Source organism: Cervus elaphus, chromosome 13 (assembly GCF_910594005.1).
Source record: "Cervus elaphus chromosome 13, mCerEla1.1, whole genome shotgun sequence".
Lineage (NCBI taxonomy): Eukaryota > Metazoa > Chordata > Mammalia > Artiodactyla > Cervidae > Cervus > Cervus elaphus.
Window position 1 is genome coordinate 52,411,706 of NC_057827.1, and position 27,390 is coordinate 52,439,095.

The 27,390-nt window shown below is 36.4% G+C and overlaps 1 pseudogene; it reads left to right on the forward strand.

The window, feature by feature from the left end:
• The window catches only part of LOC122706423, a 58,010-nt pseudogene extending 32,638 nt beyond the window's left edge, over positions 1-25,372 (forward strand).
• The last annotated feature ends 2,018 nt before the right edge of the window (positions 25,373-27,390 follow it).

Consider the following 27,390-nt stretch of genomic DNA (forward strand, 5'->3'; position numbering starts at 1 on the left):
TTTCCAATGGGTCAGCTCTTTTATTTTTCTAGTGACTTTTAACTGAATTATGGCCAGTAGGATGTCCTCAGAGGTTATGTGTCCTGCTATGATGTTTAGTTTTCTCTGTTAACTTGGCTAGGTTATAGTACTTAATGATTTAAGCAAACACTAATCTAGATGTGTTTGTAAAGGTATTTTGTATAGGTGTGGTTAACATCTGTAGTCAGTTGACTTTAAAGGAGATTGCCCTCAAATGAGTGGGTAGATCTAATCCAATCAGCTGAAGATTTTAAGAACAAAAATTCAGTTTCCCAGAGGAAAAAAATTCTGCCTCAAGACTTTGAAGTCAACTCCTGCCTAAGTTATGCCAGCCTGCTCTCTGAATTTTTTTTTTTTTTCTGCTCTCTGAATTTTAAACTTGTCAGCTCCCACTATTCTGTGAGCCAATTCTTTAAAGTAAAATTTATTTTATTAAAATTATTTTATTTAAATCACTGCCTGATTTGCAGAGCAGAATTGTTTCTCTCGGAGCTTCCCTGGAGGCTCAGATGGTAAAGAACCCACCTGCAATGCAGGAGACCTGGGTTTGATCTTTGGGTAGGGAAGATCCCTTGGAGAATGGAATGGCAACCCACTCCAGTCTTCTTGCCTGGAGAATATCATGGACAGAGGAGCCTGGTTGGCTATAGTCCATGGGGTTGCAGAGTCAGACACAACTGAGTGACTTTCACTTTCATTATTTCTCTCTGCAGAGGTTTCCAAAAGTTTTTAATTATTACAATATAGAGTTACTTGGTGTATAGATTTATGCACATTTTAAGAAATAAGGAAAAACTTTTGAGCTTTTTTTGGCAGGAAGAATGAATAAATATTTACTAAAATTTTATATTAAGACATGAAGTGAAGTGAAAGTCACTCAGTTATGTCCAACTTTTGTGACCCCATGGACTGTATAGTCCATGGAATTCTCCAGGCCAGAATACTGGAGTGTATAGCCTTTCCCTTCTCCAGGAGATCTTCCCAACCCAGGGATGGAACCCAGGTCTCCAGCATTGGAGGCAGATCTTTTACCAGCTGAGCCACAAGGGAAACCCACATTAAGACATATTGACTAAATAACATGGACAGATTAAACACGTCATTTCTTTCTTAAATAAATTTAATGAAGAAGTCAAAGCATGAAAAAAGTGTGTAGTTTAGTTAATACTAACATGAAATGTTGATTCCTTAGTTGCGACAAATGCACTATAGTAGTATAAGATAGTAATATAATATATTCATAGTAGGTAATATGTTAACAATAGGGGAAATTGAGTGTAAGAGACATATGGGGGCCATACTAGTATAGTAACTTTTCTGTTAATCTAAAACCATTCTAAAATTAAAAGCAATTAAAATTTTAAAAAGTCAAAACAAAGATAGCTTAAGAAAAAATCATATCATTTAATTAGATTTCAAAGATAAGTCCAACTAGCTAGTAGACCATAATTCTCAGGAAAGCAGGTTCACACAATCTCTTCCTATTAAAAAAATAGACTGTATTTTCAGGAATTTTTCTGGTAGACATGTGATTAGAACAGAAATGTAAGATGATATTAATAAGTGCATGCTCAGTCATTCAGTTGTGTCTGACCCTTTGCAACTCTATGGACTGCCTGCAGCCCACCAGGTTCCTCTGTCCATAGGATTTTCCAGGCAAGAATACTGGAGTAGGTTGCCATTTCCTACTCCATAGGATCTTCCTGACCCAGGGATCAAACCTGCATATCTTGTATTGCAGGTTAATTCTTTACTCCTAAGCCACTGGGAAGCCCCCAGTGACTCTCAGAGATTTTCTGAGACTGTCTTCTCTCAACTGATACTTCAGACATAGTCAGAATGTTCAACTTTGCCGTCTTTAGCCAAGGGTCTTGGATAGAATAATGTATCTCCCTTTTCTATCTCTCCCTGGCAGACCATCTGCCTTTTGTTCATAAAGTAAATCTCTTTCCAGAGTAGGTAAAATAAATTGAGGTTGCTATTAAAACATTAGAGTTCTCCCAATTCTACTTTCCTGAGATTATTCTGAAACCAGTGTTTTCAAGTTTAGGTTGTTTCCATTTCTTTTTTCAACATTTTGAAGAGCGTCTCTCTCTCTCTCTACATATATATATAGCTTTATATACTTTCCAGCTAATTTAATAAGATAATTTCCCCAAGATTTAGGCCTATAAATATTCATGTAAGGATTTTGTGGTTTCATTAAATTTCACTATTGAATATTTGTATTCATTTATGTATTCAAAGGGAGTGACTGGGAATGCTCATTTCCTAACATACTTGATGACCATTTGGCTTTAACATTACTTATATTTTTTAAAATGTGCAAAACCAAGACCGACTTGGTTTTAATATTAATTTGTTGATGACTTGTGAGGGTAAACATATTATCAGATGTTTGTCATTACTTCTTCCTTATGAATTGCTAATTACTTTGTTCAGGGTTTTGATAGTCAGAAATTAATTTCTATAAACTTGATTCATCTGTATACAGACTCTTCTTCTGGTGCTGGAAAAACTTGCTTTCTGAGCCTGAAGCCCTGCACAGTGGTGAATTCACCCAGAGAGCCACCTTGACTCCCAACCTCCTCAGGTGATACCTTTCTTTCTTAAGTTGTGTTTGATATTTGAAATTAGGAGAGAAATGGCTGCTTCTTACCTTTCTGTTGTGCTCTACACCCATGACTTTTCCAAACCTTAACATCCCCCTTTTGTTTTCTTCAACCAGTTACAGAAATAGCTTATTCTCACAATTAGCCACCTGTCAGCCATATATATATTTTTTCCCAAATGCCCATCACTACTGTCAATGTGGTCATTTCACTTTAAACTTCAATTTACATGTGCCAAAGCCTCCATCCTCCTCTAACCCCCACTTAAGAAACATGGTATATTTTGGTTCTCACTCTAAAATATCTTTTTAAAAAGTTCCAAGAACATAAGTAATGTTAATTTAAGCTGTTCCTTAAGAGCATATGTGCTGCAGTGGGATTTTGTTTTAGTCCTTTAGCAAAGACTGAACTAGAATGCTGGATGTTGCTGATTCTTCTTTACTGTCCATACAGATAAAAATTTGTGCTCAAAAAGCTTTCCTCAAAGCTATTTCTTTTAGGTCTTTCATGTTGCATATAAATACCTGCTTCTTACCCTGTTCCCATATGGCATTTGAAGTCTTATGAAATTCCCCTTGATATTTATTTTTGCTTTCCCTCATGACTCCTTTACTAGTGAGGAATAATTTATAGGATCTCCAAAGTTCCTCAGTCACTGTCTTGAAGCAAAATGCTATTTAAATATATTTTAGAAGAGCTGTTTGTAAAATGAAAATGAATGTCATATCAGGCTTTATGGATGTTCTGTATAAAGAATAGATTCAGCCTTAGAAACTGTAGTGTTATCATTTTCAGGTATTGTCTGAGCTGTGGTAAATATTCTCTATCCACAAGATATTATGTAAATGTAACACAGCAAGTTAAACTTTCTGACTTTTAAAAGACTTGAGTTTTGTGCTGAACCAAAAGGCCAAGAAAAAGCAAGAAATAGTCATTGTTTATATACTCTCTCTCCCTCTCTACCACAGTGTTCTAATCAATCCCTTCCTAAACATTAATCCCCCAAAATTACCAAGACAGAGTACTTGTTCCAACGTGGTGGACAAGTTTCATAAAATCTTCACTGGTACCTGGTTCTCCTCTCCTGTTATAGTTTGTTTGTCCATGTTTTATCTTAACATAGGACTTGACCAATGTGATTATGTCCTTAGTTTTTGGGACTGATGATTTCATTGGCTTAGCAGCTTTGTGAATTTCAATTAAGTGTACTGGAAAGTTTGAACTTCTTGGGACCCTTGGGATCAGGGGATCTGTGACTTCATGGTTTTCTCCTATACTGAAAACAGTTATTTTTCCTGGGTCTTCCCATCAAGTCCTTTTAGGATTATTTGTTTTTGTTTCTTTGACTAGGCTGTATTTTTTGAGTGAAGTACTAAATCATACATAATTATGTTCCCTACTTCTTAACATAACTCCATTCTGTAATAAGTTTAAAACAAGGGTTTTATAAATAAAAGTGATAATTTTTTGAGGGCTTTTCTCTATGCCATGTCCAAATTGAGTATTACCTAAATGGAATTCTCATTTAATTTATTATATACCTTGAGTGGGAGATTCTGTAATTGTCTTCATTTTTATGATGATGATCTGAAGCGTAGAGGGGAAAGTTAAATATATTATCAAACGACATATGGTAAATAAGTGATACAGCTAGGATTTGAACAAATAAATGCTCTTACCTTTAAGCACTCTTCTGTGCTGTTCCTCATGAACAAATGAATAGACAGACAAATAGTGCTTCCAGATTAACTTTGACTTGAACCTTTAAATGCCTCAAAAATAGAATTTTGGCCACTGGCACCAATATAAAAGTATAGATCTACTAAAATATAAAAGTATAGATCTACTATCAGATGATGAAGACTACAGAAGTATCGAGCTATCTCTGTTGATGAGTAAATTAAACATCTCAAATTTGGGCAGAGAATCAGAAGGAAGAGATGTTTTAAGAAGTATGATTATTTAATAAATCTAATAATAAACTCTAAATACTTAAAACTTCTTGTGGCATGTATATGCAGTTTACGTGCTTATAAACTGCACATCTAGGGCCTTTATTATTCTGTGCTCCAGTGTAGTGGTGATTGTGCTTATCTTGACCTTTTCTTGGGATTTTAGTTTAACTGCATATCTGGTGAGGACTTTAAGTGGAAATCATTTGGAATTATAGTACCTGCAATGCCTCTGAAACACATTAAAAAGAACAATGGTTGTGATAAAGTATTCACAGCTTCTAAAAAATATATTCATTTATGTCTGATGAGCATCACTGAGCAATTGTTTTATTTAAATTACCTTTATATTTCCTTGCTTCTGTTGATTTCCAAGCAGTAGGATCCTGTAGCCACACTTCCCTTGGACAACCCAAAAGTGAGAAGCCTATATAAAACCCAGATATTTAACTGACTGCTTGAAACAATGACTTTGAAAATGCAAAGGTGTTTTGATGAAAGACCAACAAGTAAAATTTTCTACCAAATGCATTCTTAGAGAATAACTTTTTCAATTGTTCATCTTGTTGAAAGATATGAATATATTCAGAAAATCCTCAAATGAATTTATGATGCAGTCTGAAAGCACAAATAGCATATCACTATGATAGCAAACAGGGTTAAAAGGGAAGCTAGCCACAGTGCCACAGGAGTTTAGTCTAGGTTCCTAATTAATTCTTTCATTGCACTGTGTGATTTGTGATTGCTCATGAGATGGCAGTGGATTTCATGACATGCAGCACGGAGTTAGCTTAGAAGCTCTTTTGTACACTTCTTTCGGCTTCTGCATCTTTAACTTGGGCTGCCAGCTGGCATCTGGAATGTCAGCTCTGCAGTATGTTAAGACCAACAGAGAGAGAATGGGGTGATTAGATCTCATCATTTAACATATTCATTTGTAGGGGCATTTGTGCAGAAGTTTTTTCTTTATCAGTAGTGAATATAGGGAAAGTCATTCTTCCATTATTTGAAACATAATGAAATCATCTATTTCTTCTCTGCTATTAACTCTAATTTGAAATAATCTACTCCAGTGTGCCTAAATTCACTTGTGGTGAGGATGGAAATAACAATCCAATTGGAAAACTGGGTGAACTATCTTTAAAATGGATGCATAAATCTCATTATTTGATTAAAAAAAAATATATATATATATACATGGATCTTTGGAATGTGCTTCTATGTTGAGATTGTGGGAAAAGTCTAAATTGCTGAAACTTGCCAGTCTTTCTAATGAAATCTTTTCATCCAATATAAACATCCCTAGGGACCACTTTTGACTGTTTCTTATCCTATGTACTTGACAATGTTTACTGTCTGGGTCAAGATATTTTCTAACCCAGAAAGTAGATTTTCCCTGTTTTATATTGAAAAATGAAATGACATTTTTTAGATTATTTGAAAAGACAACTGAATATACATCTTCATTAGAATTCTGCAGTCATAATGGAATTTGAAGGAGATTAATGAAAACTGGCAAATATGATATATCTTTAATCTGGGAGACAAGATAACATATAAAAATGACTAATGTAAACATCAAATATACATAAAATTGCTAAAGAAAATGGCAATTTTCTGTCTGCCTCCAAATATTAGGGCTTTCTTCCAAATTGCAAAACACCTTTAGCTCATATTAAAATTGCTATGAACATTATATATACATACATTAGAATGGCTAATCTTTGAGCATCCATCTTGACTGATTAAAGATATTTCACACTTGTTTGAAAATCATTAAAAGTTAATACCATACTATTATGATAATTAAGAGTCTCATACAACAAAATAAAACATGGAAATGAGTGTTTGTGATAGGTCATATAAATGTAAAACCTAAAAATTTATTGCTTGGTATTTTAAGTTAGCAGTTTAGATAATTTTATTAGTCAGACTGACACTTAAGGCAGTGTTAAAATTGGAGTTGTGAATTTGCCCTCTATTAATCCTACTATTGGAGAAGGCAATGGCACCCCACTCCAGTACTCTTGCCTGGAAAATCCCATGGACGGAGGAACCTGGTAGGCTGCAGTCCATGGGGTCGCTAGGAGTTGGACATGACTGAGCGACTTCCCTTTCACTTTTCACTTTCATGCACTGGAGAAGGAAATGACAACCCACTCCAGTGTTCTTGCCTGGAGAATCCCAGGGACGGGGGAGCCTGGTGGGCTGCCGTCTATAGGGTCGCGCAGAGGCGGACACGACTGAAGTGACTTAGCAGCAATCCTACTGTATGTAAAGGACAGCTGGTCAGAGGGTGTCTGCTTTGCGGTTCATCAAGTGGGGTTTGTGGATAACGCAGGAGAGCAGAGTTTATACTGACCAGTTGAAAGGCTGTGATCTCAAATGGATCCCTGCATTTCTGTCTTCTTTTCCTCATCACTAGCCGCTGAGGCTCTACAGCCCTGACTGCACAGTTGACAGTGCAGATTATCAGACAAAGACGTTACTGAGATGTTTGCTCTCAATTCTGTCTGGAATAGACAGACATATGTAAGTCCTGTACTTCTCATTCCTAAATAAACCACCAAGGCATGATGAGTCATCTTACTTCTACACAGCAGCCATCCGTCATGAGAGTAGGCCTTGCAGTGGACCTAAGCTGTCTTTCATGTAAATAAAACTTCAATGATATTTGTCTACTTATTACAAGAAAATTTTGAGAATAAATGAACATTATGAGGAATATATATATATATAGTATATGTGTGTATATATATGGTGTGTGTGTGTGTGTGTATAATTGTCAACAGCATGAGATTAGTTAATAAGGTATTAAAGAGCTGTCTGTATAGCCTTGAGCTGATTATATAATTTTTTAAAGATTATTTAGCATCTTTTAAGTAAGGATATTCATAGTATATGACAGGATTGTTGTGAGATTGAAATAAGACAATATTATAAATTCATTAACATGATGCCTAGCATAGTAAGTGCTCTATAAATTATTTAAAATTTATGTAATAAAATAATTGAAATCAAGCAAACTGAGACTAAAAATAGAATCCCAGACATTATAGACAACATATAATTTCTTAAGTCATCACCATATGGCTATGTAAGTATTTCCACAAAATCCTGTAGAGTGAAACAACAAATATTTTAAAATCTTTAAATGCTGTTTCCCACATAAAACTGATGTCTGAGAGAAAATCTACAGGGTTTTCCTGACTAAAAAAGTCATCTTTTAACTGTTTTCCTTAAGATATACAATTTTAACTACAAATGTAGAATATGTAGAAGGCACTCACTCTTCATTTTATCATGGTCTTTCCAAACACATTATCTATTCCTTCTAGAAGTTTATACTTTGGCAATGAAGTATATTTGTACATATATAACTACGTACATATATACACATACATACATATGTGTGTGAGTGAGGTTTTTCAACAAGCCCAGTATGTAAAAGAACTTTTCTAAATTGTCAATTAGTTTGCTTTTTGTAAAATAATGTTTTTATGCCATAGTTGTAAAGCATTTGAGCTGTAACTAGCCAGCAATATATGATTTAATTTCAATTTTCATTTCTTTGCATTCCTGGGTGAAACATTTCCTATTTAAATCAGATAAGCATTTTCTAATGTGCCAGGGTTTTACTTGGTTGACTGGGCATATGGTGGCTTAATTCACCTATTCATCTCCTGCCCCACTTTCAGACATGTCCTAATAGCAATCATTGTTTCCACATCTTGTAAACTGAGCATCCTGAGTCTACATCTCTGTTTTTAAAAAAAACACAAAAAACCCCTGTGGTATAATATCCAAGCTGCTATTGGAAAGGATTAGAATGTGTAAACAGAATGAGGACACATCTTTTAATATAATCTTTGAAATTTAAACAGCTATTGCCAGTGAAAAGAGTAATTTCCTTCTGCTTGCCTCCAAAGATTAGTACTCTGTTTCACATAGCAAACGAGAAAGACTCTTATGTTGCTACTTTTGATTAGGAAAAGCAGTCACAGGCAGATGAAAGATCAGAAAAAAAACCTCTAAAAATACTCTTTTCTTCACCAGCAATGGAACTTGGTAGCTTTGAACCAATTAAAGATGTTTTTCATTGTAAGTCTCTACTTCTTGGGTGTCGAATATCCATTCAAAGCTGGGTTGAAAATCTAGGAATGTGCATAAATCTCATACTGGCTCAAGTAGGTCCAAAATATTCCAGCCACTCATTGAGGCAGTGAGAGCCATGTCTTCATCTCAGTCTGAGATGTCTTAAGCTGCCAAGACCCTAGAAGGGCAATTTTATCCCAAGATGTCGTTCATAACACAGATGCCAGAGTCAGCCACTGACATCCCTGGCTGGTCCTGTGGAACTCCAGTTAGCAGCTGGCTGCTTGGCTTGCCAAAGCAATCCACAGTTCTTTGAACTCCCGCCTTTCTTCTGGCTTCCAGCCTTTGCAAAAAGAAAGCACATAGTCATTCCGTTTTCACAGTTGCAAAGAAAATCAGAAGCTGGCAAGTAAGGATGATTTGCGGGTTGAAGGAAGGAAGGTATGTTTTCAATGATACAATCAAGGACACCATTAGCCTGGAGCAGGGCTCCTCAGGTGGCGCTAGTGGTAGAGAATCCACCTGCCAATGCAAGAGACACAAGGGACACGGGTTAGATCCCTAGGTTGGGAAGACCCTCCGGAGGAGGTAGGAAATGGCAACCCACTCAGTATTCTTGCCTGGAAAATTCTATGGACAGAAGAGCCTGGCAGACTACAGTCCATGGGGCCCCAGAGAATTGGACACAACTGAGCATGCACAAACATACTTGAGAGCAAACAAATAAAAGGAGCCCATTTCTTGGAAGTTATAGGCTCTTAGCAGCAAGGCTGGGCTATCAGATATAATTTATGTATGAAAAAATATGGATCTTGTCCCTTGTCCTGCTGGTGGAAAGACATACCCTTGCGTACCCCTCCTCACCCTTGTGAACATCACGTATGCATAACCTGAATCTCAGAACCAGTGGGTTGCATGAGGGGACATTGGAGGAAGGTGGTCAAATGTTACAAATTTCCAGTTATAAGGTAAATAAATACTAGAGATGTCACGTAGAACGTGATGACTCTAGCTAACACTGTGTATGATACATAGGAAAGTTAAGAGAGTAAATCTTAAAATGGATCCCAAGTAAAAAGTTTTGTCTTCTTCCTTTTCTTTTTATTGTATCTACATGAGAAGACTGTGGTTAGCTGAATCTACTATGGTAATCATTTCACAAAATATGAAAATCAAACCATCATGCTGTATGTCTTAGACTTATACATGATCTGTGACAATTATTTCTCAATAAAACTGAAAAAAAAAATGGATCAGAAACACTGCTGGACCAAAAAGATGGCAGAGGCTGTAGGGAAATGGCAGCAAATTTAGAATGACTGGCAGAGACAGAGGTTACTGGGAAAAAAATAAAGAATAGCCCACATCTTACAAAAAAAAGGTAGAATTCCAACATGACCTGATTGGGATTTTACTCCATTATGATACATTTAACTTTAGTTTAAGCCAATGGGTTTATAAGAAATTATAAAAGCATTCCCAAATTAGACCCTATTTTTAAGTGTTAGGGTCTAATTTGGGAATTAAGTGTTAGGGTCTAATTTGGGAATGCTTTTATAATTTCAATAGCTTGTAATTTCAATAGCTTTTTCATTTCAATAGCTTGTAAGGCCAATGAGGGTGCTTGTCTTAATTCCAGCCATATCATCAGTATATAGTATGTTATTGGTACAAAATAAGGGTTCAATAGATATTGACAGGAAGAAGGAAGGAGGGGATTAAGAAAAGGCAGGAGGGAGAGAGGAAAAGAGAAGGTGTGAAAGACTTAGAAACCTTCTAAAAACGTAATGTAAAATGCGAGGCTGGATGAAGCACAAGCTGGGATCAAGATTTCTGGGAGAAATATCAATAATCTTAGACATGCAGATGATACCACCCTTATGGCAGAAAGTGAAGAGGAACTAAAAAACCTCTTGGTGAAAGTGAAAGAGGAGTGTGAAAAACCTGGCTTAAAACTCAACATTCAAAAAACTAAGATCATGGCATCCAGTCCCATCACTTCGTGGTGAATAGATGGGGAAAGAGTGGAAACAGTGACAGACTTTATTTTTTGGGGCTCCAAAATTGCTGCTGATGGTGACTGCAGCCATGAATTTAAAAGACCCTTGCTCCTTGGAAGAAAAGCTATGACCAACCTAGACAACATATTAAAAAGCAGAGACATTACTTTGCCAACAAAGGTCCGTCTAGTCAAAGCCATGGTTTTCCCAGTAGTCATGTATGGATATGAGAGTTGGACTATGAAGAACGCTGAGCACTGAAGAACTGATGCTTTTGAACTATGGTGTTGGTGAAGACTCTTGAGAGTCCCTTGGACTGCAAGGAGATCCAACCAGCCAATCCTGAAGGAGATCAGCCCTGGTTGTTCATTGGAAGGACTGATGCTGAAGCTGAAACTCCAATACTTTGGCCACCTGATGCGAAGAACTGACTCATTGGAAAAGACCCTGATGCTAGGAAAGATTGAAGGCAGGAACAGAAGGGGACGGCAGAGGACGAGATGGTTGGATGGCATCACTGACTCTATGGACATGTAAGCTCTGAGAGTTGGTGATGGACAGGGAAGCCTGGCATGCTGCAGTCCATGGGGTTGCAGAGTCGAACACGATTTAGCAACTGAACTGAACTGAAAAACATGATAACATTTAGAAACTAAAGCTAGATTTTGAAATTTGTAACATAGCTTTTCACCTGCAGATTTATATATAATTTTAGCACAAAAGATAAAGATCACAATTTTGATCCACCTGTTCCTGTTAAAATAATTATTTTACTGAGGGGAAAAATGAATGCACTAAAAGCAAAGTAAAGTGTCATCTGGGAATACTGAGTGAGGCTCATAATATGCAACAATAACTAAAAATTCAAAGGCCAGATGGCTTATAGCAAGGAAGATAAAATAGTTGTTATAGGGATTAGATGAAAATCAACAGAACATTATAGCCAAAAGCCACAAAATTGATAGCAACAGCACATAGAGGGGAAAAATATTTATTTAAATGTTGAAAGTTTGGATTCCAAAATAGGCTACACTTTATTTAGTTTCCAAATAATCTATTTTATTCTAATTTAACTTTAAGTAAATTATGTTTATTGGTTATCTATTGACATGTCAGGAACCCTATTTGAAAAAAAAACAAAATTTGCTAATGACTACAAATATATCAGGAAAATGAGCTAGAACTCAGAAGTATTATGGTAAAAGTAAAAATTAGCCACTTTGACACAGAAGGAACAAGAATTCAAGTTGCAGCTGGTGTTGTGGGATGTCATGGGATATGATTTAATGCATAAATGAATGTACTTTGGATAGATAATGAAAAACTTGTCTCAAGAGGGATTGTATCTATAAAATTTAGAATTACAAGACAAAGGCAAAGACACTGGCTCAGAATTGAGTGATCTAAGGTCAAAATCTGCCTATGACTCTGGTGGAATTAGGAAACCAGACTTCATCAAAACCACACAGTAGAGATCGCTGCAACTTTAATAATATTTATTAATGATATAGTTGTGAGTATTCAATATAATCTCAATGAGATATTTGAACTGGAACAATATGAGGTGCCATATAAGGAAGTAATAACTGTCAGAGTCATTACCATTGCTGTAATTGAATTAGGAATTTTCTTATATTGATAAACTGTGCAGATAAAAAGGGGGATAACAGCAGGAGTGAAGGGGAAAGAGTGTGCATGTAGAAAATTGTGTAGTAAGGCTAACTGGATGGGCTTCCTAGGTGGGTCAGTGGTAAAGAACCTGCGTGTCAATGCAGGATTTGCTAGAGGTGCAGATTCAACCCCTGGGTTAGGAAGATCCCCTGGAGGAGGAAATGACAACCCACTCCAGTATTCTTGCCTGGAGAATTCCATGGTCAGAGGAGCCTGGTGGGCTAGAGTCCATGCAGTTGCAAAGAGTTATACATGACTGAGCGATGGAGCGCACACACACACACAAGGCTAACTGGTGACAGATTTCCACTGAACTGTTTAGACCCAGTAAAAATTGTTTTCTGTGGGGGAGAAGTTTTTCAATGCCAGACCCCTGAGAAGAAAAACATCTCGACTTTCAACACACCAAAGTTTCCCATATAATGTTCTATTAACTTCCTTCCTTTGTGGTTGACATCTTAACACAAAGATATTATTGAACAGACATCACAGAATCCTTACAGACAAGATAAACTTGTACTAGACATCTAGCTTTTATACAAAGTCTCTCAAAATAGTAATTATTGGGGCTGTTCTACCATGGGAGATGATTTGTTTTTACTTCCTGCTAGAGCTGTCGGCTTACATCTTGTCAACCTATGCTGTGTAGGTGTATGTACATCTATGTGGAAAGGTATGGAAATTTTTTAATCTGTTACAGAAATATTCTGAACCCATTTGTGAGTGAAGTGTACTTTCCTGACATGAAATTTAAAATGTAAATAATTATTTTATTTTTTTAACTGATGGTTTTCTCCTCTGTGGCAGTGGTGGTCTTTGGCCACACAATACAGGAGACATCAGAGACCATGGCAATAGCGGAAGGCCACACACTTCAGATTTATGCTCTCGAGTAGTTTGTATGCCATTTGTCTTTTTGACTGAACACTGCACGCTGGCACAGTATTAGATTCTGTGAGCACATCAAAGAGATATAAGATATTATTCTTGTCCCCCAGGCCTGAGTTGTTTTACTGCACTTTTCTCAAATGAAAACATAATGAAACCCCTGAATTGGTTAACTTTCGGGGGAGAGTAGCATGCTTTTCTTTTCTTAGGATCTCACAAAAGATTTCAGTTCACTTATTCCCCTCAGATAGAAGGACTGAACGGCCTGCATATGGATTTAGGGGGAGAAAGCAGTTTGAGCAAGGTGGGGGCATCTCAGCACTTCATTGAGAAGAGTGAAGTGATTCCAGATAAGGTGTTGAAAGCCTGTAAAACTCACCTACGACAAAGGCAAGAGCACCTTTATTTGTGATTTCTAGCCCGCAGTTCTGTGGCATAGATTCCTGATGCATTTTTATAGATTTTATTGGCTACCTTTAAACGCTTTCTTGAGAGTTCCTTTTCATACTTTCATAATTTGCTGAAACTGTCTAAGGCAGAGGACAAGTTTGGGATGTGATGAGGGATGGGGTGGGGTCCTACACTTATTTTACATGCTGTGAGCCAAGCTGAATGATTTTTAAGGTATCATGTCACAGATACATATCGAGATAGTGATTCTGGGTTTCGCAAAATGGAAAGACGATAAACTACCTGCATATTAGCATAGAAGGAAATATGGAGTCTATTTCTAATCAGGGAATACTTTATCGATATGCATATTAGCATTATGAGTATATTAAAACACTGGAGGGATTTTAAAGTAGGGGCAGACAATAGGCATTTATTTGCTAAGTTATACTCAGTATTCAACAAGGAGAAAAAGAGAAGATGAGTCTGGAAGTATGGATGGGAAAAACTGAGGAAATTTACTGTTTTAGTAAAACTATTATCATAAGGGATCAGGAGCAAGGAGGAAAATTAGCAATCAGGTGGGTGTAGACTCTTGAGGGAGGCAAAATTGTAGTCTGTAAGGGAGTATGTAAATATAATGTAAACATAGAATATTTTCACTTAATGGCATTTTCTGATTTTCAAAATTCAGCTTTGGCACCTGACTATGATCTGAGGTTTTATTTTTATTTCTTTCATCACTCACATTTTAATTTTCAAAGTTTTAGTGATTGAAGCATAACTTGATAAAATATTTTCTGAGGCCTCACAGTCAGAAGTTGAAGCCACAAGCTTCTGCAATCTTCAATAATTTTATGCTAAGTACTTGGGAACATGAGCTCTTCATTTGAATTAAGGATGGAGATGTTTCTGGGAATAAAGAGCCACTTGTTATTGGTCTCCTGGCCAAAATCAAACCAAATGGACTGTGAAATGATTGTGTTCATAAAAAGGCATGTAATAAAGGCCAGTGTGAGTATAATAGGAAACTTTCACTATCTACAGAATCAGTAGAAATGTTATGTTAATAAATCTGGTATACTGGATTGTTTTTTTTAACTCTATATATGCCTTAAATGACCATGTTATTGTATCTTTAGACTTGAAGTTGAACAGAGCTCTGCAATAATGTTTCATTCCTGAAAATAAAATGAGTCCTTTCCCTCTTTTCCTGTAGAAATGCTTTAAGCTTATATGTATTCACTAGATTTTTAATATTGTATTATTCCCTGTTTAGAGCTTTTATTCAGGAAAATGTAAGCTTAAGATGTTCATTTATTGGGCAATTTAGTTGAGGACAAGTTATACTTGGAGTATTTTAAAATAGAAAATGACTCCTAGCCCTCTTGTTCCCTTCATTAGACTGGAGGGGAAAAAAAGAACTAAAAATTATCCAGATTTCACAGACACATTTTTTAAAATTTTATGCAACAGATTCTTTATAACATTAGAAAATGTGTTCCAAGCAAGAGCTATTGGAATGGAATTTTCAAAGCCTTAAGGTTTAGAACACATACTTAATACTGTCACAATTCATGGTGAAGTGAGCTAATAAATGCTTTGTGTATCACAAGTGCACATAAATTGAGCATTTGTTGCCTCTACCCAGTTTATAATATAAGAAGGGAAAAGGGCCTGCTCTAGGGTAAACGCTAAAGAAATGGTCTGAACCATTGTAACTTTTTGATTATTGGAATTACCAGGCTGGGTTTATTTATCTTCTCTATTAGCTGCATTTCCTCTCATCAGTATCACCCTTCACCCTACTCCCAACCCATCTGATGCCCTTAAACAAATTCTTAATTGGGCAGCACATTGAATTATCTCATTGTATTATATTCCATTATCTTCCAGAGAATGTTCATGAGCATAGAGTTGATACTAAAAGTTCTGATTCCTACTTCTAAAACTATGCATTCTATTCCTAGGTGGATTTATTGTGAAGTTAATAGAAAGCTTAAGCTTCAGATTCCTTTGCTTCTCATGAGAGGGGTTTTAGTAATACATTCATATGGTTGAACACTTCTGTAAATTTTCAGAAATGAAGCATTTTATTTTTTAAAATGAAGTATAGTTAATTTACAATGCTGTGTTAGCTTCAGGTGTATTTTGAGCAAACTGATTGGAATATATACATATTCTTTAGAAATAAAGTATTTTAAGTGCGATTAGTTAGGCCCCACGATCTTTGAAGGGCTTCCCTGATGGCTCAGCAGTAAGAGAATCCACCTGCAGTGCAGGAGGTGTGGGAGATGCAGGTTTAGTCCCTGGGTCGGGAAGATCCCTTGACAGAGGAAATGGCAACCCACTCCAGTATTCTTGCCTGGAAAATCCCACGGACAGAGAAGCCTGGAAGGCTCGTCCATAGGGTTGTAAGGAGTTGGACACGACTGAGCACACAGCACACCATCTTTTATAACACTGACTTCCTGCTTATTACACTTTTTCTTTACTCAGATGTATTGGAATGGGATGTTTGGGTTGCAGCCAAAGAGATGATGAGCTTAGTGGAATATATTGATGGTTTATGGTCCTTTTCATTTACTATTCGTTTCTTTATTTCTTGCTATCCTGGTGCAGGAATGGTGTCCAGAAACACTTTCACTGTGCTGATGTGCCTGACTTGTGAGCCTGAGGTTTAGAGCCAGGAGTCTCACTGTATTGTGAACATGTTCTATATCCCTGGGTAATGAAAGTATATGCACAGTAGAAGAGAAACTAATATTGAGCTATATAGCAGCAAAAGGGTACCCATTTCCAATAACTGGCACACTGGCTAATGAATGTTTTCAATTCAAAGAATATTTAACATTAGCCACTGCACAATAAAACTTGAAATACTGCGAAGCTGTATAATTTATATATGAAAGAAATTTGAGAGTTTCCCAAATTTGACAACAATCATAAATATTTAAATATTATTATCATGAATCAACTATGAAGTGGAAACATTTTAAGTTGTCAGTATTGAAAATTAAAATAAAAATTCAATATTATGAGAATAAATTTTGATCCCAACTATGCTGGAGGAAGGAGTTTCATATCTCAGATGTTGTTTGCTTTTTATTCTATTTAATATAGAAAGATGAGAGGTTGTTATAATTACAATAAATGGTAGTAAGGGTTGAAAGAATGGTTGTAAGTCCGTAATAAATGGTTTCTAAGAGGAAGGTGTCTTGTTTGCTGAGAAACAGAGAAGTCTCCATTTTCACGTGTTACTTAGAAGTGATTCTTTTCTAGGAAATGTTAGGTCAAAAAGACTAACACTAACTTTCATGTCAGGAGAAGCAGGCATTGATCCTAGTTGGATTATGAAAGAATATTTGAAAGTGAAAATTATGATGAAAGAAAAATTATGTAGTGAAAAAATTGTACAAACAACACTTAGGAGTAACAGGAGAAAAATTAAAGAATAAAGATTCAGGGAAGTAATTGAAAATAAAAATATTTCTTACTTCAGGAAGAAGCCAAATTGAAGTGAGATATAAAGCAAGGTAGACAAGAAAAGAAAAATTAGTGATAGTAGCAATTTGAGCAACTTTGGACATTAATGCAGAAGCCGGAAAAATTAGAAAGACAGCACTTAAAGCAACAGGATTTCTAAGCACTGCAGAATCTCTGTTACTGTGAGATGTATCAAAACTTTTTAATAAATCCACATACCTATGATCACTTAATCTATGCAAAGGAAGCAAGATACAATATATTAAAAACAGTTTTTTTCAGCAAATGGTGTTGGGAAGACTGGACAACCATATGGAAATCAATGAATTTAGAATATTCCCTTATACTATGTACAAAAATAAACTAAACCAATGGTTTAAAGACCTAAATTTAAGACATGATAGCATAAAACTCCTAGAAGAGAATATAGGCAAAAAATTCTTGGATATAAATCATAACAATATTTTCTTAGATCAGTTTCTGAAGGCCAAAAATAAAAAGCAAAAATAAGCAGTTGTGACCTAATCAAACTCAGAAGTTTTTGTAGAGCAAAAGAAACCATCAACAAAATGAAAAGACAGCCTATGGAATGGGAGAAAATATTTGCAAATAATGCTACAAATAAGGGGTTAACATCCAAAATATACAAAGAGGTCTTAAAACTCAATATCAAAAAAGCAAACAACCCAACTGAAAAATGGGAAGAAGACCTAAACAGACACTTCTCCAAAAAGACAGATGACCCACAGGCAGATGAAAAGGTGCTCAACATTGTTATTTATTAGAGAAAAGCAAATCAAAGTTACCATGAGGTTTCACCTTGCACCTGTCAGAATGGCTGTCATCAAAAAGTCTACAAAAAATAAATTCTGAAGAGGGTATGGAGAAAAGGGAACCCTCTACACTGTTGGTGGGAATGGAAAACAGTACAGAGGGTCCTTAAAAAAATAAAAATAAAAAATAGAGCTGTGATATGATTTAACAGTCCCGCTCATGGGCACATGGCCAGAAAAAAATCATAACTCAAAGAGATACATGAACCCCAATATACATTGAGCACTATTTACAACAGTCAGGACAGGGAAGCAACCTAAGTGTCCACTGACAAAGGAATGGATAAAGAAGATGTGGTACCTATATACAGTGGAATATTACTCAGCCATGGAAAAGAATGAAATAACATCGTTTGCAGCAACGTGGGTGAACTTAAGAGACTGTCATACTGAGTGAAGTAAGTCTGACACAGAGAGACAAATATCTGATATCATTTGTGGAGTCTAAAAGAAAGGGTGGAAGTAAACTTATTTACAAAACCGAAGTAGAGTCATGTAGGTAAACAGCTTATGGTTCCAGGGAAATGAGAGGGGAGGGATAAATTGGGAGACTGGGATTGACATATACATGCCATTAGATATAAAACAGGAAACAAGAAGCTGCTATAGGGAACTCTACTCAATACTCTGTAATGACCTAGATGGGAAAAGAATCTTGAAAATAAGAGTGAATATATGTATCTGTATAACTGACTCACTTTGTTGAATACCTGAAACTAATAGAACATTGTAAGTCAAATATACCCCAAGAAAATTTTTTAAAAATTAAAAAAAGGATACATCAACCCCAATGTTCATAGCAGCACTATTTATAATAGCCAAGATATGGAAACAACCCAAGTGCCACGTATACACAAATGGTTTAAGAATATGCAGTATATTTACCTATATACCTGTCATAGTGGATTAAGACCCATCCTAATGACTAACTTGATTAGACTTTAATTCTAAATAAGGCTACATTCATTCACAGGTTCCAGGTGGTAGGACTTTAACATATCTTTTTGAGGGACAGAGATTCTTTGTGACATTGTATTCCTATCTTAGAAAATGGAGTGCCAACTTATTCATTTATTTCACCATTGTAAATGAAGCCTCCTATTATATCTTGTAACATTTTTGTATGTATGAAGCTTTTTGAGTCTTGTGTGCTGTTATATAACTTGCCATTTATAAAATTCTCTACCTAGCTGTGGCAAAATGAAAGTACAATTTGTAAGTTTGAACTGTCCGATTGTTGCAATAAATTATTTTACTTTGTCCTTTGTGATCGTAATATCTATCTTCCTTTCTTTTGTCTAATTGCACTTGTGGGTACCTTCAACACAGTGTTAAACATCAGTGGAGAAATTGGGTAGCTTTTCATTTTTTCCTGACTTTTTTTAAATTAAGATACTAGATTTTGAGTTAAGAGGTGTGTGTGTGTGTGTGTGTGTGTGTGTGTGTTTGTATGTGTGTGTGTAATACTTGTACATGAACATCTCTCTAGTTTTCTTTATCAGGTTTTGAGAACTATGTTACATACATTTCATAAAAGTAAGTCTGAATGTTTTCCTCTATTTTCTATGATTTAGACCAATTTAAATTTTATTTTATATGTAAGCATTTCTTAATGATAATTGCTATAAAATCACATGGGCCTGATGTTGGGAGAGCTCTTTAATCTCTTACTAGCTATTCTATTGTCTTTATTCAGTCTAAGCCTTTTGTCTCTACTGGAGTCAATTTTGAAAGGTAGTTTTCTACCTTTCAAAAATATCCATTTCTTCTCTCTTCAACTTTATTTATAAAATTATATAAAATACAAAATGTATTTCCATCTTAACATTAAGTCTTTCAAGTCATCTGAATATTGGATGGTCTTCCATTTATTTAGTTCTCTTAAAATTATGTTCAACAATGTTTTGTAGATTTTAATACACACATCTTAACTTCTTTAAATTTAATCCTAAGTATTTTGTTATGTTTGCTGCTACTGTGAATGGAATTGCTTTCTTAATTGCATTTTGATTGGTCTACTGCTAGAGCATAGAAATTAAATGATTTTGTATATAGATCTCATATCCTACACCTTTGCTAAATTTATTAATTAGTTCTAGGATTATTTTTTTCTATATTACTCAAGATTTTCTGTGTGCAAGAGCACATCATCTATGAATAGGTTTGCTTCTTCCCTTCCAATCTGAATGCCTTTTATTTCTCTTTTGCCTAATTGCTATGGCTAGAACATCCAAGTGAGAGTGGGTATCTTGTTCCTAACTTGAAAGGGAAATTATTCAATCTTTTACCATGAAATATAGTGATAGTTGTGGGTTTTTCAAGAAAGCAAGTATCAGGGTGAGGAAGTCATTTTATTTTCTATCCAGTCTTGCATTCCAGGAAAAAGTTCTGCTTGGTCATGGTGAATAATCTTTTTGTTGGATTTGGTTTCTTATTAGTATTTTGTTGAACTTTTGGTCTGTAGCCTTCTTGTGACATCTTTGTCTAGTTTGATTATCAGTGTAATACTAACTACTGAACAAGTAAGTGTTACTTCTATTTTTAAGAAGACTTTAAGTAGGATTGGTTCCTCTCTAAAGTTTTGAGAGAATTCACCAGTAAAGTCATCTGGGTGTGGGCTTTTATTTGGGATGGTTTTGTATTAGTGTTCTTTTGCTGCTGTAGTCACAAATGTAATGGCTTAAAGAACACAAATATATTATTTTACAATTCTATAGGTTAGAAATCCAGCATATGTCTAAAATCACCATGAGCTAAAATCAAGGTGTTGGCAGTAGTCCCTATATGAGTAGAGCTTTAGAAATGCTGTTCTTAGGAAAGGATCAGTATCAAAAATTTTCAATGAAGAAATTCTTTAAAATAGCACATGTTATACATATGTCAACTTTAAATCTCACACTGTTTATCATGGTTCGTGTTAGTTATTGGCATATATCCATTTTACAGCCAAATTTTGAGTAGCATTTGAAGTGAAACACTGATTGGCATAAATCTTATCACATAGTTGCACTGAAAAGACCTAATTAATAAATTTAGTATGGAAACTATATAGAAAAAATACAGAATTTTGAGTCATAGTAGACTCAATTTAGGTCTTGACCTATCCTGTGATATTTTTATGAACTCAGATTCCCAAACCTTTCTGTAATTCAGAATTTCTGTTTATAAAACATCTCTGTTTATAAAACAGAATCTCTGTTTATAGAGCTCCTGTGAGGGTATTATGTCAACAATTAGTAGAGCGCCTGAATGCAGTACATGCCCAGTAAGTGATAGCTTTTGGATGTTACTAGCTAAAGGAAACTTTGGACGGAGGAGCCTGGTAGGCTGCAGTCCATGGGGTCGCGAAGAGTCAGACATGACTGAGCGACTTCACTTTCACGTTTTACTTTCATGCATTGGAGAAGGAAATGGCAACCCACTCCAGTGTTCTTGCCTGGAGAATCCCAGGGACGGCAGAACCTGGTGGGCTGCCGTCTATGGGGTCGCACAGAGTCGGACACGACTGAAGCGACTTAGCAGCAGCTAAAGGAACCTTTCTTTCCCAGCACAGGATAATATCAACCTTTCTTTGTATCTGGATTTCCAAACCATCAACCTGCTTAGTGATGCTTACTTTAGCATCCATTGAGAGGCACATGTGCGTAACTGTTTCTTAAACTCTTGAGTTCTTTTTCCGAGTCATTGCTCATGTTCACCTACATATTTACCTTCCTTACTCACTCTGAAAACTTGTAGACTACCTGATTCTAAGAACTTACAAGTTTCACCAGGCAGAAAATAATTTATTTTTTTTCAGGATTGATTGATAGTTTTTTTTTTCTTTATTATGCATCCCTTTTCTCTCTGTGGTTTCTTTTATTAATGAGAACATAGTGGCAATTAGATGTGATTTACTATTACTGCTGCTGCTAAGTCGCGTCAGTCGTGTCCGACTCTGTGCGACCCCATAGACGGCAGCCCACCAGGCTCCCCCGTCCCTGGGATTCTCCAGGCAAGAACACTGGAGTGGGTTGTCATTTCCTTCTCCAATGCATGAAAAGAAAAGTGAAAGTGAAGTCGCTCAGTCGTGTCCGACTCTTAGCAACCCCATGGACTGCAGCCTACCAGGCTCCTCCGTCCATGGGATTTTTCAGGCAAGAGTATTATTATCCATTCCTAAATTACTTCATAGGTCTGGTAGATTAGCCTTGGTCTTTTATGCTTATGTCTACTAATAGTCTTGCTACACATTCAAAAGTTGATACATTTGTCATTTTTAGTGACAATTTCCCCTTCCTATTTTCTGATTCTCCCTTGAGCATAATTTTTCAGTAGCAAGTTTCCTGTTTTTCATTGTAGCAGTCAGAGGGGCCTATGCTTTTTTCCATCAACTTTCTGGTAGAAAGTGTGTGGAATGTGTGCACTTAATCTGGGCTTGATTTTAGGAACATGTGTGTCCAGAACAGAATTTGCAGCAACTGAGGCAAAATCAAAGTGATGGCTAAAGTCCACTCATTTGTGGACTCAGTGTGTGCCAGGGAGTGGTGGAAGCATTGTTCTGGGTAAGTTTTGCTTTTGGCCTTCTAGAGTTGCTTTGCTTTTTGGCCATTTTCCAAAATGTTTCTTTTTTTACCTAACATATCAATAGTTGGTTTCCACTTAATGTAACAAAGAATCCCATTAGATGAAAAGCTTTCTGCATAATCTGGCCCCATTCTTCTTGATAGCTTCATCACCTCACTTGCCATTCCTAACTAACTACTTTGTTACAGTTGCACTGAATTTCATGCTACTTTATGAGTAGTAAGCTCACAGTTCTCAGCAACATCTGTATTGGCTTTCTGTTATTTCCATAACAAATTATGAAAAATTTAATGGCTTAATCTGCACAAAATTTTATATTACAATTCTGTAGATTACAAATCGAATCCAAGTATCATTGTGCTAAAATAAAGACGTCAACAGGGCTATTCTCCTTTCTGTCTTCTCTGAGGCATGGTATATTTACTTGCTTATTTGAGTCATTGGGGGAACTTAGTCCCTTGTGGTTTCAGAACTGTGGTCCCTTTTTCTTACTGGCTATAAACTAAGGGTCATTCTCAGCTTCTACAGGCCACAGAATACTTATTTCATTCATCTTCAAAGCCAGTAATGGTAGTTCAGGCCCTTGTCATCTGTCTGAGTCCTCTTCCATCATCACATCTTTCTTTGACTACAGCCAGGAAATAATTTTCCTGGAGAAATTATACTGTTAAATATATATGTATATATGTGAAGGAAGGACAATTTGCTTCTCATAGGTTCCAGTGAAGGTGTAGTCGCTCAGTCATGTCTGACTCTTTGTGACCCCATGGACTACAACCTTCCTTTATGTATATATATGTATTTATATATTTATATATATATATATATGTAGTTATAATATATATATTTACAGTATAATTTCTCCATCTCAGATTCCATATTCTTAATCATATCTGTAAAGTCTCTATTGCTGTATAAAGCAACATATTCACAAGCTCCAGGCATTAGAACATGGATATCTTAAGGGAATATTATTCTACCTACTATGGTCTACCTTCTGGCTCCAAAAGATTCACATTCTTCCCATATACAAAATATATACAACACATCCCAATATCCTCAAAAGTCTTAATGCATTATAGCATCAACTTAAAGGCCAAAGTCTTATCTGTATCTAATAAAGTAAAAAAATCCATGTATCATCATCTGTATTATCTAAATTAGATATATTTTAGACGCTCTGATAATCTCTTCCTGGTACAATTTCTCTCCATCTATGGACATGGGAAACTAAAGAACAAAGATCTGCTGCCATAATACATGGTGAGACAGGGATAGGTTAATATTTTCATATATGTGGTTCATAAATGGATAAAATGGAAGGAAAAAAGTACTCACCAGTCCCAAGAACTTTTGAAACTCAGCCTGGCAAACTCCACTAGATTTCAAGAGCTGGGGATAATGCTGTATGTTTCATCATTCTATTGTCTAGGCTATAGCATCTCCCATCTGAGTCACTGTTTTTTCATGGAAAATATCGTGTTTGCAGCTGGGTAGTTTTATCAGCCTGTTTCCTGCCATTAATATTTGGAGCATGAGAGGGTACACAGCTACACCCTTCTTTCATTTTCTACTCTGTCCGTTTCAGTCCAAGTTGGTGGTGTTTCTTGCATAAAGTACTTGAAACCTTATGAATCTTCTATTTATGTCACAGAGATTCCTGTCCAGGAGCTCTGCGGGATTAGGCTGGAACGGGCCACACCTGCTTTCCATAGCAATCTGATGACAGTGGCCCTGGGCTGTGTGTTTCTTAGGACTCTCTTCCAGACCTGCTGCTCTTAGCAATCTTTTTCCTGTCTGTGCCTCCCTGAGCTCCTGAAAGTCTCCAGTGTTTGTAAGAGATGGTATCATCTAGTGATTCTCACTGTGAGGACACAGGAGTCCCTGCCCTTCCGTTCACAGGGGTGCTGGAAATAAAGACACTCCAGGTTTGATGAGTCTCTCTGGCAGACTGGAGACCTCGTGGGAAGAAACCTCTACCCAGATGTGGTTGGTCGGCTGCTGTCCTGAGGGGTGTTTGCTTTCTGCTGTTCACAATCATTTATGGATCAACCGTTAGTTGAACATTTCAGCCCTTTTTGTCTACAGCATGGGCCTGTCGAACTCCGTGATCGATGTATCTACCTACACAGCCTTCTGTCTCACTGCTCCAAGTTGTTGAATCTCAGTCTGGAAGGCCTCCGGCTTTTGGATCCCGTTCTTGATAATCTTGCTCTGAACACAGATTTACTGCGACTAAACCTTTCAGGTGTTCTGGATTCTCTGAATCTGTCCTGAAGACTTTGCTGAGCAGCTGTTCCAGATTGGATGAGCTGAACCTCTCTTGGTGCTGTGACTTCACCGAAAAGCACATATAGGTGGCTTTTGCACACGTGTTGGAGCCCATCACCCAGCTGAATCTCAGTGAATGTCGAAAGAATCCGCAGAGATCAGATGTCTCTACCTTAGTTGGAAGATGTCCCAATCTTGTCCACCTAGACTTTAGCGATAGTGTCGTGCTGAAAAATGACTGCCTTCCAGAATTTTAACAACTCAACTACCTCCAACACCTACCACTCAGTTGGTGCTTTAACATAATACCTGAAACTTTACTTGAATTTGGAGAAATTCCTGGATTAAAAACACTACAAGTCTTTGGAATTGTGTCAGATGGTACTCTTCAACTTTTAAAGGAAGCCCTCCCTCATCTACAGGTTAATTGTTCTCATTTCGCCACCATCGCCGGGTTGACCACTGGCAACAAGAAGAACCAAGAGACACGGGGCATCAAGTGCCGACTGTCACTGGAGAAGCCCAGTTGTCTACGAAGCCTCTATTGCAAGATGGTGTCTTCTCTTTCCTTTGAACAGGGCAAGTAGGCAGGAAGCCCAATTGTGAAGAGCTCAGCTATCTTTATTCTTGGTTTTCCATTGCCTTCTTTACAAGTATGTTAGAGAACCATTGGAGAGAGAAAACTATGAAATGTTGCTTTTTAGAAATGACTAGGAAAGCTTTTGTCACTGCTATACCCTGAAGAGCCTAAGCTCTATGCTTTTTGAAGTTTTAGGGAGAGTGAGCCTATAATTTCAAGATACCTTAAATAGCAAAATTTGAACCACATCTTCAGGTGCCCTTTTTTGTAAATCTATTTAGAATCAAGCTTAAAAATCACCACCAGCAAATCATTTTCATAGCCTATATGGCAACTGAACTTTCTTCTATTTAATTTTTCACACTGCTTTATCATAAGACATAGGTTGCAAAAAATAATAAGCTATTTGTACTGTAAGCTGAAAAGAATGATAATCTTTCTCGTTTGTAGCAATCTCTTCTGAGGATAGCAAGAAAAATAGGCATTTCAAATGTGCCTTTAGATTAGCAATCAGGTTGATGGAAACAAATATCCCAGGTCATTCACCTTAAAACCTAAATAAAGAAAAAACTGACCAACCAGAAGTATAGAATTGGTACAGATTTTAAAGACTCAAGAGACAGTTTTCTACAACAGTTTAACCTGGGGTATCCTCTAATGCACATTAATGAAGATTCCTTTATGTACATTTTCCCCCCTGGAGGAGGAAATGGCAACCGACTCCAGTATTTTTGCTTAGAGAATACCATGGTCAGAGGAGCCTGGCGGGCTACAGTCCATGGGGTCGCAAAAAGTCAGGACACGACTGAGCGACTAATACTTTTATTTTCTTTATGTACTGTGTTCCCAGCGTTCTGAATTAGCTGAGGAAATTGAATTGTGGACTTCTGACTTTATGATCAAATTATCTTAACCTGGGTTCTTTAGCTTTTAAAATGACTTGCTTTGTTTTAGAGAGGTGGGAACCAGTCAGTCTCCGGTTCTTGAAATGTTGGATGGAATTCTGAACTGCGGATGCCTGCCATTTTCCTTTTTGCTGAGGTTCTTGAAGTTATTTTTATTTTACTCTGGAATCAAGTATTTTAAATTGGCTATTTTATTTTTAATGGCCTTCCACAATGATTATTTCTAACAACCCGTTTCATAAAGTTCTGGACCTGGAGTTCCCTAAGAACTGCATGTTCCTTTCAATTAGGAATATATACTAGAAGCAGGTGTGTGTTCTGTACAGTTTCAGAGCAATAAGCACAGCTGGAACCTGCATAAAAGTTAAAACTCTGGTGCTGAACCTTTTGATAGCATCAGTGATTTTTTGTTTTAAAAAAACTTAGAAGCAAAAGGATTAAATTCTACTTAAAAAAAAAAACACAAAACACTAATTTCTTGTTTAAATTGATGACCTTCCCATATGTTCAAAATGGAGCAAAAAGCCCAAACTCATCATTTCCTTTAAAATTGCTTTTTTAAAAAATCAGATCTTTCAAATGATAGAAACAATGGTGTGAAGTGAAGTGCCCTTATCTGCTCAACCCTAAGGAAGAACATTTTTACAAAGTAGTGTTATATGGGAAATGAATAGGTTTCAGTTTTGTAGTAGTTTAAAAGTGCTACATACTATTTGAAATTATTGTTTACAGATTAGTGAGATGGACTGGAGGGAGGATCCAGTTGGCCTCTGATTTCCAGATACCCTCACACATACAGTACTTCCAAACTCAAGTCCAGCCATAAGCTATTTTGCTAACACATCAGAGTAATCTGTATTTTAGTATGTGATTTCTACTTTTATAGACTTGTTTTAAAATAAAACACATTTTTTATAAAAAATGAAAAAAAAAGATTCCTGTCCATAGCAAGAGGCTTGTCCATAGATCTTCCTGGACAATCTCATCCTCACTTACGACTGCTCACATGGATGAGGGACCATGCCCTTCAGCTTCCTTGCTGTTCAGTCATCCATTCGCATCCCGCTCTTTGCCACCCCATGAACTGCATAGCATGCCAGACTTCCCTATCACCAACTCC